Source organism: Arachis stenosperma, chromosome 4 (assembly GCF_014773155.1).
Source record: "Arachis stenosperma cultivar V10309 chromosome 4, arast.V10309.gnm1.PFL2, whole genome shotgun sequence".
NCBI lineage: Eukaryota > Viridiplantae > Streptophyta > Magnoliopsida > Fabales > Fabaceae > Arachis > Arachis stenosperma.
In genome coordinates, this window is record NC_080380.1 from 46,359,204 (window position 1) to 46,366,674 (window position 7,471).

The 7,471-nt window shown below is 37.7% G+C and overlaps 1 non-coding gene across 1 annotated transcript; it reads right to left on the reverse strand.

The window, feature by feature from the left end:
• Window positions 1–6,467: 6,467 nt before the first annotated feature.
• On the reverse strand, window positions 6,468–6,575 carry LOC130978873 (small nucleolar RNA R71). The gene has a single exon (XR_009086481.1). It is a non-coding gene; the product is annotated as a small nucleolar RNA R71 (small nucleolar RNA).
• Window positions 6,576–7,471: the final 896 nt, after the last annotated feature.

Below are 7,471 nucleotides of genomic sequence, written 5' to 3' on the forward strand. Positions count from 1 at the left end.
GGTTAGTTGTGCAGAATTACATAGTGTGAGTGTGATTTTCGTGCACCACTCTTCTATCCTCCCATGATATTAGAGCTCATGGAATTGAGATTTGAATCTCTTTTTATCGTTGGTGGGTGGTTCAGCTAGTTGCTTCCCTTTTCTTTTTCTGGAACTTGGTGAGGCCATTGAATAGAGAAGGAGGAGGCCGAATCCACAACACTAAACTTTGAATGGTGATTGTCCTCAAGCACAAAAAGAATTATGAGCAAAAGTAAGAAGAAAAGGGCTAGGAAAATGAGGTGTATGAATACTGTTGGTAGTGATGAAGTGGGATTAAAAGGAAAAATCTTGGACAGAGCAGAGCTTAGGAAGGAAAGAGGTGGAATGGGTACGGTGTCATATTTTTGGTTTGGAAAAAAAGTGATTTGGATTGTACGAGGAGATTGTATGAATAAGGCAAAGGTATATGAGCAAAGGAAGTGTTGCTTGTCAATTTAAAGTAAGGAAAAGAGTTATTGGAGCAGGACAAAGGGAGTTATAGTTCGGCTATATTGGAATGGAGGGTGAGGATTGAGTGGGTGTGATGAAGATGGATGGCTCATATGAGAAGGTGGAATGGAGATAAGGATTGAGGTTGGTTGTGGTGGCAATTATAGCTCGTTCATGGTATTGGAAGTGCAAGTGTCCTAGCAAGCTTATGCATGTAAAAGTGCTCTTTCCAAGGCACAAAGATGCAAGCTATGTGATTCCTTCCTTGCTATCTGCTTGTCTCCTAGCTTCCATCACATCTTCCTTCTTTTCTTTCCTGCAAGATAAAACAAAATATCAATTCCACCTTTGAGATAAAGACAAAAATAGTTGGTGGTGGTGAAAGAAATTGAAAACAAAAAGAATAAATTTATTACTTGGTGTTCTACGAGAGAAAAATTTTTGCTTTCTTATGCTTAAGGGAAAATAAATCAAATTATCTTTAAATCCAAAATTTAAGTAGCTTGTGGAACACCAAACTTAGATTGTGACTATAAGCTGCAAGATTGATGAATTAACTCCCTAAGATAAACTCAATTAATGTAAATGCCTCAAGATACTATCTTAAAGAGTTTTTGTTCACACCAAACTTGGTGTCCATCATAGGCTTCATGCAAAATCAGTGACCTTCCTCTACAATTGATTTTTTTTCCTTAAATGCATATGAAGAAACATTTTATTTCTAACTACTAAAGCATAAAATTGAAAGGATACTATGCATGGGTTGCCTCCCATGAAGCGCTCTTTTATCATCATTAGCTTGACGTTGCAACTTCTGTGTTCATGTCAATGGATTCACACTTTCTTCCTTGCTCCATGGTCCACCAAGGTAGTGCTTCACTCTATGGCTATTAACTGTGAATGTTTCTTTTGAAGCTTCACCCAGTAGCTCTAGGTAACCATGAGGAGACACTTTGGTGATGGTATAAGGACCAGTCCACTTGGATCTAAGCTTCCCAGGGAAAATTTTCAGTCTTGAATTGAAAAGCAAAACTCTTTGTCATGGTTCAAACGTCCTAGGTGCAATTCTCTTGTCATGCCATTTCTTTGTATATCCTAGCACTCTCATATGCTTCAAGTCTGAACTCTTCCAATTTATTTAGCTGCAACAATCTTTTCTCCCCTACTGCTTGGGCATCCAGATTAAGGAGTTTTGTGGCCCAAAAAGCTTTGTGCTCAAGCTCCACAGGGAGATGGCAACCTTTATCATATACTAACTGGAAAGGAAACCTCCCAATGGGAGTTTTGAATGCTGTTCTATATGCTCAGAGGGCATCATCTAGTTTCCTTGCCCATTCTTTTCTTGTGGCTCTTACAGTCTTCTCCAAAATCCTCTTCAGCTTTCTATTTGTAAGTTCAGCCTGGCCATTTGTCTGCGGGTGATAAGGTGTAGCCACCTTATGAGTTACGCCATATCTATGAAGAAGGGTGTTCAGATGTTTGTTGTGAAAATGGCTCCCACCATCACTAATAAGCCCTTTTGGTACTCAAACCTGGTGAATATATTTCTTCTGAGAAATTACAGAACCATATTTGCATCACATGTGGTGGTAGCTGTTGCTTCTACCCATTTTGAAACATATTCCACAGCCATTAAGATGTATTTGAATAAGTAAAATGGAGGGAAGGGGCCCATAAAATCAATTCCCCATATGTCAAATAGTTCCACTTCCAAAATAAACACCTGAGGCATCTCATTCTTCCTTGTCAATCCTCCTGTCCTTTGGCATTCATTGCATTGGCTTATAAATTCTCTGGCGTCCTTGAAGATAGAGGGCCAATAGAATCCACTTTGGAGGACTTTTTCAGCTGTCCTCTCAGCCCCAAAGTGGCCACCATAGCTTGAACTATGACAATGCCATAAAACATTTCTCATTTCTTCCTCTTGTACACACCTCCTAATCATTCCATCTGGGCACCTGGTGCACGAAATTGTGATCTCAATGGCGCCAACAGCTTGGTACACACAATTGTAATCTTAACTCTTTTTCACAACTTCACACAACTAACCAGCAAGTGCACTGGGTCGTCCAAGTAATAAACCTTACGTGAGTAAGGGTCAATCCCACGGAGACTGTCGGTTTGAAGCAAGCTATGGTCATCTTGTAAATCTCAGTCAGGCAGATTCAAATGGTTATGAAGCTTTGACAATTAAAAGACAAATAGACGTAAAATAAAGATAGACATACTTATGTAATTCATTGGTGGAAATTTCAGGTAAGCGTATTGATGAGCGGATAATTTATACGCTTTTTGGCATTGTTTTTATATAGTTTTTAGTTTGATTTAGTTTGTTTTTAGTATATTTTTATTATTTTTTAAGAAAAATTCAAATTTCTGGACTTTGCTATGAATTTGTGTGTTTTTCTGTGATTTCAGGTATTTTCTGGCTGAAATTGAGGGACCTGAGCAAAAATCTGATTCAGAGGCTGACAAAGGACTGCAGATGCTGTTGGATTCTGACCTCCCTGCATTCGAAGTAAATTTTTTGGAGCTACAGAACTTTAAATGGTGCGATCTTAATTGCGTTGGAAAGTAGACATCCAGGGCTTTCCAGAAATATATAATAGTTTATACTTTGCGCGAGTTTTGACAACATAAAATGGCGTCAAAACGCCAGCTCTCTGCCCTTTTCTGGCGTCAAAACGCCAGAACTGGCATAAAAGTTGGAGTTAAACACCCAAACTGGCACCAAAGCTGGTGTTTAACTCCAAGGAAGACCTCTACACGTGAAAGCTTCAATGCTCAGCCCAAGCACACATCAAGTGGGCCCGGAAGTGGATTTCTGCATCACTTACTTATTTCTGTAAACCCTAGTAACTAGTTTAGTATAAATAAAACTTTTTACTATTGTATTTTAATCTTGGCATCTATCTTTGATTAGTTTAGGCGATCTTAGACATTGGGGGCTGCCCATTCGGCCATTCCTGGACCATCATCACCTATGTATTTTCAACGGTGGAGTTTCTACACACCATAGATTAAGGTGCGGAGCTCTACTGTTCCTCAAGTATTAATGCAAAGTACTACTGTTTTCTATTCAATTCATGCTTATTCCTGTTCTAAGATATTCATTCACACACAAGAAAATGATGAATGTGATGATTATGTGACACTCATCATCAATCTCAAACTATGAATGCGTGCCTGACAAACACTCCCGTTCTACATGCAAACGAGCTTGAATGCATATCTCTTAGCCTTCTGGTTTATGATCAGAGTCTTCGTGGTATAAGCTAGAATTAATTGGCAGCATTCTTGAGATCCGGAAATTCTAAACCTTGTCTGTGGTATTCCGAGTAGGATCTGGGATGGAATGACTGTGACGAGCTTCAAACTCGCAAGTGTTGGGCGTAGTGACAAACGCAAAAGTATCAATGGATCCTATTCCAACATGAGTGAGAACTGACAGATGATTAGCCATGCGGTGACAGCGCATTTGGATTCATTTTCACTGAGAGGACAGATGGTAGCCATTGACAACGGTGATCCCCCAACATACAGCTTGCCATAGAAAGGAGTATGAAGGATTGGATGAAGGCAGTAGGAAAGCAGAGATTCCAAAGGAATAACACATCTCCATACGCTTATCTGAAATTTTCACCAATGAATTACATAAGTATCTCTATCTTTATTTTATTTTTATTTATCTTTCAATTATCAAAACTCCATAACCATTTGAATCTGCCTGACTGAGATTTACAAGATGACCATAGCTTGCTTCAAGCCGACAATCTCCGTGGGATTGATCCTTACTCACGTAAGGTTTATTACTTGGACGACCCAGTGCACTTGTTGGTTAGTTGTGCAAAGTTGTGAAAAAGAGTTGAGATTATAATTATGCGTACCAAGTTGTTGGCGCCATTGTGTATCACAATTTCGTGCACCATATTTTTGGCGCCGTTGCTAGGGATTGTTCGAGTTTGGACAACTGACGGTTCATCTTGTTGCTCAGATTGGGTAATTTTCTTCTTGTTTCAACCTTTATTTTCTTTTCAAAAAGTTTTCAAAAATCTTTCAAAATTTTTCTTCTTTTTCCTTTTCCAAAATTAATTTTCGAAAAACCCAAAAAAAATTCATAAAATCGTAAAAACTCAAAAATATTTCATGGTTCTTGTTTGAATCTAGGGCCAAATTTTAAGTTTGGTGTCAATTGCATGATTTTAATTGTCTTGCAATTTTCGAAACACATGCATTGTGTTCTTGATGATCTTCAAGTCATTCTTGATGAATTGCCTTGTTTGATCTTTCATGATTTATTGATTTGCACTACATGATGTTCTACATATGCATTCTTGCATTCATATGGCCCAAACATGAGAAAGTTCTAAGTTTCGTGTCCTCCATGTTTTCTTTCATTAAGAAAACTGAGTTCTTGATGTTCATCTTGATCTTCAAGACTGTTCTTGGTGTTTATCTCGACGTTCATAATGTTCTTGCATATATCTTGTGTTTTGATCCAAGAATTATATGTTTCGACTCATTTTGTTGTTTTTCAAAATTGAAAACATATCTTTTTGAATAAAGGATTTAGCAAAATGAAGATCCAAGAACATAAAGCAGAGGAATTACAGAGAAAAAGCTAGACGTTCAAAACGCCCAGTGAAGAAGGAAACTGGCATTTAAACGCCAGCCAGGGTACCTGGCTGGGCGTTTAAACGCCCAAACCATGCAGCAATTGGGCGTTAAACGCCCAAAACATGCAGCTCCTGGGCGTTTAACGCCAGGATGACACAAGGAGAGGAATTTTGTTTTCAAATCAAATCTTTTTCAAATCTTCATATTTTTTCAAAATTAAATCTTTTTCAAATCAAATATTTTCAATCATATCTTTTTCAAAATCATATCTTTTCAAACATATATTTTTCAAAAATCAAATCTTTTCCTCATATTTTCAAAAATCTTGATTCAAAAATTTCAAGTTTGTTACTTTCTTGTTAAGAGAGATTCAATATTTTAATTTTAGAATCATATCTTTTAGTTTCTTGTTAATCAATTCATTAAATTTTAAAAGTCAAATCTTGTTAATCTTATCTTTTCAACCATATCTTTTTAAATCATATCTTTTTTTTTTGAAATCACATTTTTTTAAATTCTAATTTCAAAATCTTTTTATAACTTCTTATCTTTTTCAACTTTATTTCTTATATTTTTCAAAACCACAACCAATCTTTCAAAATTTATTTTAAATTTTATTCTTTTTATTTTCGAAAATTCTCCCCCCTCTCTTATCTTTTTCTATTTAAACACTAACATTCCTCCTCCATTGTCAATTCGAACTCCATCTCTCTTTGTGTGTTCGAATTCTTCCTTACCTACCTCTTCCTTCCATTCTTGTTTTTCTCTGACACCTCAAGGAATCTCTATACTGTGACATAGAGGATTCCATATTTTCTTTGTTTTCTTCTCTTTCATATGAGCAGGAACAAAGATAAAGGCATACTTGTTGAAGCTGATCCTAAACCTGAAAGGACTCTGAAGAGGAAGCTAAGATCAGCTAAAGCATAAAACTCTGAAGAGTACCTCACTGAAATTTTTGAAAAGGAAGCAGCAAAAAAAACAATTATGGCCGAACCAAACAACAATGCAAGGAAGATGCTTGGTGATTTCACTACACCAACTTCGAACTTCTATGGAAGAAGCATCTCATCCCTGCCATAGGAGCAAACAATTTTGAGCTAAAGCTTCAATTAGTTTTTCTACTGCAACAGAACTGCAAGTTTCATGGACTTTCATCAGAAGACCCTTATCAGTTCTTAATTGAGTTCTTGCAGATCTGTGATACTGTTAAGACCAATGGAGTTGATCCTGAAGTCTACAAGCTTATGCTTTTCCCTTTTGCTGTAAGAGACAGAGCTAGAACATGGTTGGACTCACAGCCTAGAGATAGCCTGGACTCTTGGGATAAGCTGGTCACGACTTTCTTAGCCAAGTTCTTTGCTTCTCAAAAGCTGAGCAAGCTTAGAGTGGATATTCAAACCTTCAGACAAAAAGATGGTGAGTCCCTCTATGAAGCTTGGGAAAGATACAAGCAACTGACCAAAAAGTGTCCTTCTGACATGCTTTCAGAATGGACCACATTAGATATATTCTATAATGGTTTGTTTGAATTTTCCAAGATGTCACTGGATCACTCTGTAGGTGGATCCATTCACCTAAATAAAATGCCTGCAGAAGCTCAGGAACTTATTGAAATGGTTGCAAATAACCAGTTCATGTATACCTCTGAGAGATATCCTGTGAGTAATGGGACGCCTCAAAAGAGAGGAGTTCTTGAAATTGATGCTCTGAATGCCATACTGGCTCAGAATAAAATATTGACCCAACAGTCAATATGATCTCTCAGAGTCTGAATGGATTGCAAAATGCATCCAACAGTGCTAAAGAAGCATCTTCTGAAGAGGAAGCTTATGATCCTGAGAACCCTGCAATAGCAGAGGTGAATTACATGGGTGAAGCCTTTGGCAACACCTATAATCCTTCATGGAAAAATCATCCAAATTTTTCATGGAAGGATCAACAGAAGCAAGGCTTCAATAATGGTGGAAGAAACAGGTTTAGCAATAGCAAACCTTTCCCATCATCATCTCAGCAGCAGACAGAGCATTCTGAGCAGAACTCTTCTAGCTTAGCAAACATAGTCTCTAATCTATCTAAGGCCACTCTTAGTTTCATGACTGAAACAAGATCCTCCATTAGAAATTTGGAGGCACAAGTGGGCCAGTTGAGTAAAAGGGTTACTGAAACTCCTCCTAACACTCTCCTAAGCAATACAGAAGAGAATCCTAAAGGAGAGTGCAAGGCTATTGATATAATCAACATGGCCAAAACCTTAGAGGAAGAGGAGGACGTGAATCCCAATGAGGAAGACCTCAGGGGACATCCAATGGTCAGTGTGGAATCCCCTAATAAGGAACCAAAGGAATCTAAGGCTCATACAGAGACCATAGAGATTCCCTTG